General features: G+C 43.7%; 1 long non-coding RNA gene across 1 annotated transcript; it reads left to right on the top strand.

The window, feature by feature from the left end:
- Positions 1–3,050: 3,050 nt before the first annotated feature.
- LOC144223692 (uncharacterized) lies at positions 3,051–9,929 on the top strand. Its single transcript, XR_013332786.1, has 3 exons — positions 3,051–3,238; positions 6,742–6,853; positions 9,214–9,929. It is a non-coding gene; the product is annotated as an uncharacterized LOC144223692 (long non-coding RNA).
- Positions 9,930–14,403: the final 4,474 nt, after the last annotated feature.

Here is a 14,403-nt window from a genome sequence, read left to right as displayed (position 1 = left end):
CTGTGCTTTCTTAATGGTCAACAGGAGGAAATACATGAAACATTCAACAGAATGACAAAACAAATTACATACTTGCACCTGCTTATAAATAACTTTGTGTAAGCAACAGCTGAACCTCAGGAAGAGTGAGATCTTGGTGATACTAAGTCTACTCACCCCTTCACCAAGTAATTCCTGAGTATCTTCTGTCTGTCAGCATTGTCCTGATTCTGGGGACACTTGCAGGGAACAAATCTCCAAGATGCCTTCAAATGTTGAAATATTAGCCCCATCATTTTCTGAATTCGGCTTATATATTGGAAAGATGTTTCCATTTTTAAATCTCTGTCTGTTGCTCTGATAAACAGTATTCTCCCGGGTTCCCAAAAGGAGAATTAATTTGGCGAAACAAATCAGTTGTTTCATTCATTGTTATGGTAATAGAGAAATTAGGTTTTTAATTAAGGCTGAGGAAGGATGGAAGAGAGTAGGCAAATAAACGCCCATGAGGTTTGATGCCCAAAGGACAAGACAAGTCTCCTTTTTGCTGTAGTGTCAAAAATTCTCTCCCTTCCAGGGACTTCCTCGGGTAAAGGCTTTTCATCTGGAGGGGGGCCAGCTACACGCATTTCCTCCCATTGAAATGCTAACGCATCAACTCAATGTGAATGATGATTTAGTATCAGCCACTATGGGGGTACACTGTAGGTACCACTGTTTTTGAAAATGAGTAAGCTGAAGCTTTGAGGAACTAAGCAACGTGCACCAGGTCACAAATGTGAGATGCTGTCTTGATTCCAATTCAAGCAATTTGATTCCAGGACTCTCTGAGTCTTTAACCTGTGTTAACATTTAATACATAAAGAAGGGATCTGGAATTGTTCAATACGTGTATCACCCACCTGGATTTTTTAAAAACTCATTACAATATTTTAAATTACACAAGGAATGCATGTAAACTAGAAGAAAAGGAAGGAGGAGGAGAAGGAAGAAAACAGCAAGAGATAAAGGGGGGAAGTAAAGAAAAATATGAAAGACACACAAAAATTTACATTTTTTTCTGCTGTCTATAAACCATCCATTCTCAATAGGTAAGATATAAAAACCCTAACACGGCAAAAACCAGCCCTTAAGGAGAGAAAAGTTTACTCTTTTATAAAGCACAAACATGTGTACCATACATAAATAGATATACAGTATATATGTAGTATTAAAATTTTGTTAGGGAACAGGGGTACCTGGGTGGCTCAGCCAGTTAAGCATCCGACTTCAGCCCAGGTCATGATCTCACAGTTCAGAGTTCAAGCCCCGCATTGGGCTCTGCCCTGACCGCATGGAGCCTGCTTAGGATTCTTTCTCCCTCTCTCTCTCTCTCTCTCTCTCTCTCTGCTCCTCCCCCACTTGTGCTCTCTCTCTGAAAATAAATAAGTAAATTTAAAAAAAACTTTTGTTAGGGAACAAAATTTGGGGGGAAATGTCTAAAAAGACTCTGGACAGAAGTTATGTTTAAAAAGTTGAGAAATAACACCATAGACATGGATTTTAATATGTTGGTAGCTATTCGTACAGATATGTCTATGTATACTATGTTGTTATTTTTCTTCACAAAAATGGGATTATATGTACATGCTGTACCTTTTCGTGTGCAGAAAAATTCTAATAATATACCATTCGCAATACGCTTTTGCATATAGTATTTCATTTGATCTGTATAGTGGTTGTGCGATGGTAGATACTTTTATTACTGCACCCATTTTATAGCTGAATAAGCTGAGATGTAAGAGAGGTGAATTAACCTGCCCCAGACTCTCTTAGCCACTATAAATAGCAGAGCCATGATTTGAATCTTATTTCTTAAGATCTTTGGGTTTAACTTGTTATCTTTTCCAACCTTTTGAGTAGAAATCTTAGTTCCTTTATTGCAAATCTTTTTGAGACCAAGAAAAAGCAAGTGGGGAGGGGCAGAGAGAGAGGGAGAGAGAGAATCCCAAACAGGCTCTGCAGTGTGAGCCCAGAGTCCGATGTGGGGCTCGATGCCACGGACTGTGAGATGGTGACCGGAGCTGAAACCAAGAGTCCCAAATGCTTAACCTGCTGAGCCACCCATGTGCCCCAGTTGTAAATCTTTCTGGGTTTACTTTTACAAGCTGTACATGTTCCTCAGATTCCATTCAAGCTTCATGTAGCTTCTCCATCAGACACAAAAAGATCTTCCCTAGCCTTGCAAACATATCACTATTTCTCGTGTAATACTGTTAAAGGAAAGGACTTTGTGAAGCCTGAAGAACTTTCCTTACTGTGCAAATGTTCACCTTCTTTTTTTTTTTTTTAAGTTTTATTTATTTCTGAGAGAGAGAGAGACAGCATGAGCAGGGGAGGGTAGAGAGAGAGGGAGACACAGAATCAGAAGCAGGCTCCAGGCTCTGAGCTAGTTGTCAGCACAGAGTCTGATGCGGGGCTCGAACCCACGAACCGTGTGATCATGACCTCAGCCGAAGTCAGACACTTAGCCGACTGAGCCACCCAGGTGCCCCACAAACATGTACCTTCTTAAAGGATGTTGACTATCTGCACCTTGAAGACTTCCGGCCCTTACGCTGGCATCAGGAGGCGTAGCGAGCAGCCCTCTCAGCGACTCCTTTACCGTCACCTGTTCTAGACCCCATGTCCTGTCCCCACACTCGGGTCCCTGTCCACAGCAGCGACTGAGCTGCTTGCTGGTTCCCATCCGCCGCAGCAACAGGCAGCAAACAGGCCTTGGGGAGCGCTGATAGGAAGAAACGTTGGTCTATTTTTGACCATGAACTAGATTAGAGATTGTTTTGTTTGGATTTTGCGAGCAGTTGGAGATGGAGATTTTGTGTGCGGCTCAAGTCCCGCCAGCCACAAGGCAGACAGGGAGCCCCTGCGCAGGCGGGCCCCCGGCTTCCAGCAGCGGAGGCTTTGTCACGGGCATCCTGCCTCCGGAGCCCCGCATCCCCAGGGGCCCGAGAGGAGTCTGCATCCCATCCGACCTTTGCCCGGTGAGCCGCTGCGGACACGTGGGCAGCCTTTCTGCGCCGTGGCTCCACCTGCAGCTGGCCCGGTGTCTGGGAGGGGCCTTTTCCGACTGCCCGCCCCGCAGGTCACTCTTTGAACCATCGTCACCCAACTCAGCCTCGGCTCCTCCAGTGAGAGCAGCGCAGGAAAATATTCCGGTGTCCGGAAACTTGTTCAGCTGGGAACTTGGCTACACGGGTTGCTATGGCAACCAGAGCAGGTGATTAGGGGCAAAGCCGTGCTGGAGCGTGGGTTGTGTGTTTGTGTGTCCATGAGTGTGTGGAGCACAGAGGGAAGGAAGGGATGACATTACTACTAAGAAAGGCCTAACCACTGCACGCTAGACCCTGGGGTGGTAGCAGAAGCCATGTCTTTGGCTCCCCGTGGAGTGGACCTGGGCTCAACCGCCATTGTTATCTCAAGGCAGCTTGAAGCCAATCCTTTCTAGACTGACCAGATTAGTTCTATGCCTGTAGAAATCTTCCCCCAAAATGTATTTCAACCAAATTTTATTGGGGTATAGTTGCTTCATAATCCCTCAAACCAACGCACCTGCCAGTATCCACAGATGGATGGACACCCTGCCTGTCAATTTAGAAATGTTGTTAATGGCAGGTGCCAGATATGCTGTAACTTGGATACATCTTTGAATGTTTCCATACTTACCCTTTTTGAAACTAAGTTTATAGTTTCTACAAGATGTATCATCCAGGGGCGCCTGGGTGGCTCAGTCAGTTAAGCGTCCAACTTCAGCTCAGGTCATGATCTCACCGTTCGTGGGTTCGAGCCCCGTGTCGGGCTCTGTGCTGACAGCTCAGAGCCTGGAGCCTGTTTCAGATTCTGTGTCTCCTTCTCTCTCTGACCCTCCTCTGCTCACGCTGTCTCTCTCTCTCTCTCTCACTCAGAAATAAATAAAAAACATTTTAAAAATACCCAGAAAAAGATGTATCATCCAACACTGTTTACATATTTCAAATCCCATGCAATGCTCTCAGAGTTTGTAAGAATCTCAGCATCCTCACTACCTAATGTAACTTATGTAATTAAAGAGCGTTCTACACTTAGAGTAGTATTTACTCAATAAAATATTTAAACTCTCAAGAGTAAAACGTCTGAATCATATGTAAGTGAAAACAATATAGGGAAGAAATACTGTAATTAGAGATTTAAAAATTGGAGAAAAAATGAAACTCTACACAGATCCCTCTCCTGTCAGATGTTAATAAAAACAAGAGATTTATTGGGCACTTATTATGTACCAGGCTCTGTTTTAAGTATTTTGTACATTCTTATTCGTTGAATCCTAACAATAACACCATAAAGTAAATACGGTTATCTCCTCCTTACAGAAAAGGAAATGCCGACACAGAAGGAAGTTATCTAGATCACAAGGCAGTGAAATTAGGATGCCGGCTGAGTGGTTAAGCTCCACCAACCCGGGTCCTCCCAGACCAGAGAGCTGCCCTGGCTGTGGGAATAGATGGAGAGCCCTGCTCAGACCCCGACCAAGCACTGTTCCAGCGTTTCTTTCTCTCCAGCTCCCTGAATCTCCCCTCTCACCCCTCCTACAGATCTTATTTCCTTCTGGGTAGGAAAATAAGCTCTTCCATCATCTTGCACTCCTTCAGAAACTATTGTTTAGGGAATAAACTTTGGGCTTCTGGTATTCAAGCAGTCTAGAATTTTAAAAGTCTTATCTCCCAAAGTTACTGCCTCTGCCATGAGCTTCAAAAGTCTGTTTCAAAACCCAGAGCTGAACACTGGCTCATTTCTATCTCCACATTTCAGTCCGCTCCTGAGGAGATAAGGCTCAGCCTCATGGTCTAATTTTAGCAGGAGGAAGGACTGTAGATTAAAATAAATTAGCAAGAACGAAGATACTTCAATTAAAATTTCAAAATAAGATTCCTCTACATGTTGTATCTGGGAATAAAAAATTGTCAATTGCACTTGGGAGAAATATACGAATAAGTAAATAAAATGTGTTAATATTTGAACTATTCAGATCTGCTACGATGGCATATGTTATTCAAAGGAAAGCTGTAGCTGTGTCAAAGTATTGTGTCCCAACATCCACACTTCCTTTTAGAACAAAATCACCCCCAGATTTTAGCCATACAGCTGGAGGCTACATCTCCCAGGCCCTTTGAGCTAGGTGTGGCCATTTGACCAAATTCTGGTGCAGGGCACTTCTGCTTACTGGCCTTGTGAGCTCAAATAGGTTGTAGAGTCTCAATCCAGAACACAAACACCAGAAAGAACTATAAAAATTAAGCACCTGAAGGCAGAGGAGGGACAGAAGACCAGAGATGTGAAGTGAGGTGCCCAGGATCCCCATCAGCATCAGAGGGACTGGGGTTTGAACCTACCTGGCTGCTGTCTACAGACAGTTTTGTCACACTACCCTCCTGTTCCCTAAGCATCAGTTTCTTCTGCAAGTGAGGGTGATAATAGCACATATGTAGTGCACATGGCAGATGACCTCCCAAATTCCATTCTACCCTTGCCCCACTGAGTAGTGCCAGTGTGGTTTGAAAACTTGATGCCTTCCCCAGATGTAGACTCTGATTAGTCTCAGCCAACAATGATAACCCATTTCCTTGCCAGGATTGACTCAGCAGCCCAGGCCCAAGCTAACTGGCACTTAGCATTCCCTTGGTACATGGTTATTGGACAAGCCATGGGCACATCACCTAGGTTGGACCGATCAGAATTAAGGGAAAGATATTTGTTTGTTGGCAAGGAAGAGGCCCTCTCTCCCCACTCTCCTTCCTTCTCTACCTCCCCTTCTCCTCCTCTTCACTGCCCCCCCTTCCTTTCTCCCCCCTTCCTTCTCTCCAAACATCAAGGAGAAAGCCTTCAGAGCTGACTGGGACCACTGGCCATCCTACACCTAAATTACCCGTGTCTTCAGTTGTGAGCTTAAATGAGGCAGCACAGGTAAAGCACTTTGTACAGTAGCAGGCCCATAATATGTGCTCAAATAACAGTAGCCAGTCATGCAAGGACAGTCTGTCCATAAGTGCCTTGGCTCATAAGGACATTACTACACGGTTCCATTCTTTCTATCTTGATCAAGGCATAAAGTTTACCTTTCCTGCACGTTCCATGAAAATAGTTCAGACTCCACACCAATTTAGATGGGTTTCAAGGAGCTCTGGTGGATTGTGTCCCAGCCATGGATCAATGGGGGTCCACACTTCAGGAGACGCATCTACAGCTCCTTTCCATCCCATTCCTCATCCTTCTCCCTTCATCGGAGCATTCAGAGCTCATACCTCCCTCCCTAGTCTGCCTTCCCCTCCCCTGCCCACAAGCCCCCTAGCCTTACTGGTTTGGGGGAACAGAAAACCCTGTTCTGCAGTGTGTATCCTCTGTTGGTCGCTGTGGTCTACAGTTTCCTTAGGTCTTTGTCTCTACCTCATTAGGGGGGAAAGTATTTTTCAGGGTTCTTATAAGAGAAAGAGTTTTCCAGATACCTATGAGAGGAGCAGAGCAGAGAAAAAATAGCAGGACAGGGAGATTCTCCATGCTTTGGGGGAACAAATGCACTCACCCATTTGAAACATCTAATCACAGTGTCTGGCCCATTACAAGGACCTAAGTCATAAAAGCTGTTAATATTTGTGAGAGATTCGTTGCAAACGTGGCCCCAACTCCCTGCCTCTTCTCATGCCCTTACCCTTTGCAGTGTGACACTGAAGCTCCTCTCCTCCCATCCAGGGCTGGAAACGACTTCCTCACCTTTGGAATCTGGGCCAGCTTGCAACTTGCTTTGGTCAATAGGACACAATGGATGTGATGGCACATGGGAGCTGAGTGAGGCCTTCAGACTGTATGAATGCTCTTTCTCCCTCTTAGAACCCTGCCCTGCTGTCATGAAAACAAACCCAAACCAGCCTCCTGGAGGCTAAGCTTTCATGCAGAGGAGAGACAAGCCATCCCAGTGACGACAGTGCATGAGTGAGTCCAGATGGTACCAACAGAGGTTGGGCAAGATGAGCACAACTGCCCGGACAACCCAGAGATTCATGACCCGAGAGAATTATTGATCGGTGTATGCCACTGAGGTTTTCCTGGTTGTTTTTTATACAGTAGAATTATAGCAATAGCTAACCAATACATTTGTTATTATTTTTTATTTTTGGTGGACAGTGGTTGAAGAGAAGATTCTGTGGCAGGCCCAGCTAAAGGCTGCTCAGGCACAGAGTTCCCGGTCAAGTTGGGGGAGGTGGGAGGGCAAGTGGAGGGAGGTATCAAGAAGGAGAAACAGCACCTTCTTTTTTTTTTTAATGTTTTATTTATTTCTAGGAGAGAGAGAGAGACAGCGTGAGCAGGGGAGGGTCAGAGAGAGAGGGAGTCACAGACTGAAACAGGCTCCAGGCTCTGAGCTGGCAGTCAGCACAGAGCCCGACGCAGGGCTCGAACCCACGAACCGCGAGATCATGACCTAAGCGAAAGTCGGACGCTTAACCGACTAAGCCACCCAGGCGCCCCAGAAACAGCACCTTCTGACTTTGTAACTATGATTTTTCTTTAGCTCAGAGGTCTTCAAAGTTTTGCTTGTATGTGCATCTCGAAGTTTAAGGGGTGCATGGGCGGCTTACCCAGTTAAGTACCTGACGGGGTTTCAGCTCAGGTCATGATCTCAGTTTGTGTCCCACATCGGGCTCCATGCTGATGATGCATAGCCTGCTTGGGATTCTCTCTCTCCCTCTCTCTCTGCCCCTCCCCTGCTCACTCTCTATCTCTCTCAAAATAAATAAATAAATTTAAAACCATTTTTAAAAGAAAAAGAACGCACCCCATAGCATAGTTTTAAGTTCTCATGTAAAAGTTTTGATGTAATTTTCTTTTTACTACAAACATTGACATTTAAACATAAACCTATCAGTCTTTTAAAATATTAAAGGGAATCTGGAGCTCATAATAATTTCATGCTCAGACCACCTAATGTAAAATATATGAATAAGCTCTTCTTCACTGTTGAGAAATTTTACATCTTTCAGTTTTCTCCTTGAATTCACATTTCTTATCTACTTACTTCATAAACCTTTAACAGAATTTAGCATACTTTAAAAATTGAAAACCTTTTATTGATTACCCTACCATACATTAAAAATACATTGAATACATAAATATTAATAAATTAAAAAATATTTTATTACTGTGACCTTAAGTCTCTCCATGTTTAAAGAAAAAATGTTCCTGGATTGAATTATCACACAACTGATCAAAACTATAAAAAGGTTGGGACCCCTGCGTGGCTCAGTAAGTTAAGCATCCAACTCTTGATCTTAGCTCAGTCTTGATCTCAGGGTTGTGAGTTCAAGCCCTGTGTTGGACTCTGCGCTAGGCATGAAGCCTACTTGAAAAACAACAACAAAAACAACAATAAAAACTATTAAAAAAGGATTACAATTTTCATCATTTTTAAACATAAAAAGTTAAATATAATTGGAAATGCATCTCTTAAGGAGATAAAATTCGATCTAACTTGTCATATCATTTAATGAAAAAGAAAGGTATATTCAGTTGAAAATTAACTAGCCCAGAAGCTAGAATAATGTTATTCTTGTTAATAGGAGGTAAAAAGATTAAATATTTTATATGGTAAAATAAAATAAGCATTAGCTATCACTGGATTACTTCATGATATGATTTTATAAAAAGGGTTTTAAATTGCCCTCTTGAATAGGGCATCGAAAACAAATCACCTAAAAAAAATTTTGGCTGTGAGTTTTATTTGATTTATCTTGAAAATTGTGAATGTCTTGGCAAGGCTTTCAGGCTACATTTAAATGAATCAATGTCACTAAGCTACATGCTTGGGCCATGCTGTGGTGCTCTTTCTCCCAGCTGAAGACTTGACCTGGGATTAGGACTTAGTGTAGTTAGAAAGTATTGCATATGGGGCGCCTGGGTGGCTTAGTCAGTTAAGCGTCCAACTTTCGCTTGGGTCATGATCTCGCGGTTCGTGGGTTCGAGCCCCGCGTCGGGCTCTGTGCTGACTGCCAGCTCAGAGCCTGGAGCCTGTTTCAGTCTGTGACTCCCTCTCTCTCTGACCCTCCCCTGCTCACGCTGTCTCTCTCTCTCTCTCTCCTAGAAAAATAAAAGTTTAAAAAAAAAAAAAGAAAGTATTGCATAACTTATAGTTAAAATACATTTTTAAACACTGAGTTCTTTTTTCTTTAGCTTCAGTGTTTCTGACGGACCATCTCTCTGCTTCACTCTCATTGGACTCAACTTCAAGAAGGGCAATGATCTTGACTCCCACCACACAGGCTACCAGATGTCTATTTTCAGAACATCCTAACATGGCCAAAATACTGTTTCTAGACTGTCTTTCCCCTCAACATAAAATGTATAAGATGAGGAAATATGAGAGCCCAGGAGGTAATGGAATCTTGATTAAGCAATAAAGGAGTCCTCCTCTAATTTTCCCCATTCTCCTTGAGGTTTTCTTTTTTTTTTTTAAGTTTATTTATTTATTTTGATAGAGAGAGAGAGAGCATGAGCAGAGGAGAGGTAGAGAGAAAGGAAGAAAGAGAATTTCATGCAGGCTCCATGCTGTCAGCACAGAGTCAGACATGGGGCTCCATCTCTCAACCCCCCAAGATCATGACCTGAGCCAAAATAATGATCCAGATGCTTAACCGGCTGAGCCACTCAGATGCCCCAGACCTTGAGGTTTTCAGACCCTGTGACAATGTACCATAGTCAGATGGGGTGAAGGCTACGCATTTTTTCTTTTTTTTCATAATAATAAAGTACAACTGTTTTATTTTGTAAAACAAATATATGAAATTGAGGACACATTTTGTAATACATGAGACATATTCTCATGCAAATAAAACTAGAAAAGTGCATGTATGGAAATTAAGGATCAAGAAAATCATTCCCAGTTTACATTCCCACCAACAGTGTAGGATCAAGAAGATGTGGTTTATCNAAAAAAAATAATAAAATAATAATAAAATAAAATAAAAAAACAAACAAACAAAAAAAGAAAATCATTCCCTCAGTAGTGCCTGTGTGGCTCAGTCAAGAATCTGACTCACAGTTTCAGCTCAGGTCATGATCTCACAGTCGTTTGATCCCAACTGCATTGCGCTCAGTGCTGACAGTGCAGAGCCTGCTTGAGGTTCTCTCTCTCTCCCTCTCTCTGCTCCTCCTCCAACTGCATGCATGTTCTCTCTCTCAGAATAAATAGTTAATTTAAAAAAAAGAAAGAAAGAAAGTCATTCCCTTAAAACAATCCATGTTCGGTAGCCCTTGGAACTTTTTCACAGACCCCCTACTGGCTATTGCCTTCATTCACTAGGTGCTAGAATTTTCAACAACAACAACAAATCAAAGTATTTCATATCCTAACTAGGTAATACATTTATACAGTTCAAATATCAGAGTCCAGAAAAGCATAAGGTATAAAGTAAAAAGTCTAATTTCTTCCCTCTCCTCAACTCTCCTCCCATAACCATGTACTTCTTTGGGCACATATATGAACAAATACCATTTTATTACAAACCCTCCATTCATTACACAAACAAAGGCATAAAGGGCACATTTTCTGCTCCTGGACTTATTCTCTTCACATTGTATCTTGGTGGAGATCTTTCCATACCAGTATGTGGTATTTTTTTAATAATACAACTGTGGGGTATTTTATTGAATATATGTACCATACTTTATTTAATTAGTGCCCTTTGGTTGGACATTTAGGTTATCTCTTATCTTAGCTATGTCAAACAACACGGCAATGACTAATCTCACACATGTATTGCCTTACGTGTCTGAGAATATATGAGTGACAAATTCCTAGAAATGGGGTTGTTTGTTGTGATATATGTGGGCTAATCTCCCTCCACAGGAGCTGTACCAATTTCTACTCTCACTTGTGACATATGAAACTGCTCATTTCCCCATAGCCATGTCAATAGAGAGTGCTATCAAGCTTTTAGATTATTGGCAATCTGAGAAGTTAAAAATGGCGTTTGAGGTGGTTTTAATCCTCAACATTTTTTATCTTTGGGTTGGAAGATATCAGATCCTTGCCAATGTGTCAGGAGGGGGCCCAGACTGTCAGTAACCATACCTTAGCCACATGGAGAAGGCCAATTTGGGAGAAGGTCAACCTCAACCCATGAGAAGCATATCTGAGAGACCGAAAGGGCATGATGGAGGGCCCCTGGCTCTAGGCATGCTGGACTCCATTAGCCAATGACTTCCCTCTTGATAAAGCCGGTTCAAGCTTGGGTTCTGTTGACGCACGTTCAGATGAAGGTTATACACAGACAACTCTTCAGGCTCCCACAGTCTGGTTGACCAGGTGGACTGCCTGGTCAGGAACCAAAATACTTGTAAGAAGCTGCTGTAGGCACAATACAGTTACTTTGGGAAACTGTGTGATGGTTTCTAATAAAGTTAAACATACACGTGCCCTATGGACCAGCCATTCCACTCCCAGACATGTACCCTGGGGAGAAGACTGCATGTGTCCCCAAAAAGACATAGTGGTTTTGGTCGCAATAGATAAACACTGGAAATTACCCGAATGCCCATCAACAGGAGAATGAAAATCAAACAAACCAAGGTTTATTTTCTGATGAAATACCACTCAGCAACGCAAATGAATACAGTACAAATACACACCCACAAGGAAGAACCTCACAGACATAATGCTAAGCCAAGAGCAGACATAGAAGAGTACATCCTAGACAGTTCCTATATTTTCACAGAGTTCAAGAATAGGCAAAACCAACCTGCAGTGATGAGGTTAGAATAGTCATTGCCCTGCCCCTGCAGGGGGCCCTTCTCTGAGAGGCAGACAGGAGGGCACTTTCTGGGGTGATGACAATGTTCCATGACTTGATTGGCATGGTGGTCACATTGGGTGTTGGCAACTGTCAACATCCATCAGGATATACACTTTTTATTGTATTGTAACAAAACAAACCATCATATGGGACAGAAACCATTGCATGAGATCATTTCCACCAACTGCAGGAATCCCGAATCTGTCTTGGCTGGTGAGACAGCTCCTATGAGTAGGAGGAGAGGTCTCTGTAGCACCTTGACCTCAGCTGTGGAGCTACAGCTCTCCGTGAGCCTCCCTCAGAGGCAGCCTCTTTTTACACCAGTTTGCCACTCAAATGTTTTTCCTCAACTTCCAGGCAGCAGAGGGCCAAGAGATGGGGCTAGCATCTACATAGCCCATGTCTAAGGATCAGGCAGACCCACGTCCCCCTCCTGGCTGACCCTCTGAGTCCGTGTGAAGAAGATAATAACAGTTCGCATGCAGGGGTAATGTGGGGATTCTAGGCATCAGGAACACGGGGTCTGGTATCATCTGTTCTGCACACTTGGCAGCTACTTTATTATTGGTAACAGGAGCTGCACCGACTGAGGCCCCCGCTGGCAGGGGTGAGGGAGGGGCTGCGGCAAGGGTAGGGAAGTTTTGTGCTCACCAAGCTGAGTCCTTGAATACTATACTCCAGGATTAAGTAAAGCTCTGTAACAGAATTCATTATGATTGGCTCCCATCCACTCCCAGCAATTAGAGGAGGATAATTTGGAAAAGGAGATTTGCATCAGAAGCCTCCTTCACACTGCCCTGCAAATGCCTTTAATCCGTCCCCTAACATTCTGAGAGAGGGATGGGGAGGGCATCGAGGAGAGCTTGGGAAAAACCCAGAAGGAGTGGAGACTTCAGAGAACAATAGTGAGGTGCACAGGGTCAAAAGGAGGAGTGGAGAGTGTCAGGAATCCCTGAAGGGAGATGAGGACCAGCAGAGCCCAAGTGGCCTTCTCCAGAGCTTGGGCAAGGGCCATGCTTGCAGCAAGAGCCTCAAGGCTGCATTCTGCAGGATCACTGCTGGGAGCCTCATGTGGCTGGTGAGCACATAAATGGAGCTAGTGCTGCATAATTTGACTTTTAATATTATTTCATTTTAAATAAAGTGAAAACTGAACATCTGAAGCAAGATAAAACTATTTTCTACTGAACACAACTTTGCCTGATATTATTACATATTGTTAAAACTGTTTTGGCCATTGTTCTCATGGTTAAAGGGTTTCAAATGTTTTCATTTAAAATTTAAATTTATGTAACGGGCTTGAGGTGCCTGGATGGCTCAGTCTATGGAGCGGTGGACTCACATTCAGCTCAGGTCATGATCCCAGTGTCGTGGGTTGGAGCCCCAAGTCTGGCTCCACACTGGGTATGGAGTCTGCTTAAGGTTCTCTCTCTCTCTCTCCTTCTGCCCCTCTCCCCCATCTGCAATCAATCAATCAATCAATCAATGGCTTGCATCATGTTTCCACTGAGCAGTGCCATCCTAAGACATATACCCCTACTCAATTCAGTCCTGCCTCTTCCACAGGCAAGATTGGTTTGAACAACCCGATGGTCAATTCTTTTTGTGCATCACACTCACCGTGTTCACATAAGCTCAGCCGTTCTTGTTGGCTCATCTGATTAGGTCACCCAATCAGAAGGTGAAGGAAATAAACAGATAAAGAAGCACATATTAGAAGTGAGACTCTGGGGCATGTATCTCTGTGAACTTCTTCTAAATGCACTAGAAAACCAGTCCTGACATTTATTAGGAAAGAGGGGAAGCGAGAGTTTGGGGTCTGACTTGAATTTTAAAGTATGACTCAGAATGTCCCTGGGAGAATGAACTGAAGGAAGGAGAGTGAATGTGGAGGGCCCAGTGGGTAGCCATCTGCCCCAACCCAGGCAACAGTTATTCATGGGAGTAGAATTTTTGCTTTAAGCAAAACAAAGCAATGGGAAAGCAACTATAAATAAATGTCACCTTCCCCCAACCTCAAGGGTAACTTCTTCCAGTATATGTTCTGAAAAGGCAGGTATCCTGGGTTGTCCAGCCAGCCATGGGCTCTTCCATGCCCACTGGTCACCCCTGAGACCCTGGCAGCCAGCTCCTCTCTCAGATACTGCTGTCCCCAGGCCCCTCAGAGACAGAGGTCAGCTAACCACTTCTGTCAAGACTGCTCAACTTTTTTTTTTAATTTTTTTTTAATTTTTGAGAGAGAGAGAGAGAGCATGAGCAGGGGAGGGGCAGAGAGAAAGGGAGACAGAGAATCCGAAGCAGGATCTAGGCTCTGAGCTGTCAGCACAGAGCCTGATGTGGGGCTTGAACTCACAAACTGTGAGATCATGACCTGAACTGAAGTCGGACGTGTAACCAACTGAGCCACCCAGGTGCCCCAAGACTGCTCAACTCTTAATTCCTGTAACTACACCAGCCCTAACTTATCAAAGTTCCAGCCTCCTCTTTACCTAGCCTGATTCCCAGGTGGGACCTACCCACGTAAGGAGATCCACTATGGAGTTATTCATCGATGGCTGTGTAGATACCC

Source organism: Crocuta crocuta, unplaced genomic scaffold, assembly GCF_008692635.1.
Source record: "Crocuta crocuta isolate KB4526 unplaced genomic scaffold, BGI_CrCroc_1.0 scaffold70, whole genome shotgun sequence".
In the NCBI taxonomy this organism is placed as follows: domain Eukaryota; kingdom Metazoa; phylum Chordata; class Mammalia; order Carnivora; family Hyaenidae; genus Crocuta; species Crocuta crocuta.
Note: the sequence above shows the minus strand (reverse complement) of the source record. Positions and strands in the feature narration are given on the sequence as shown.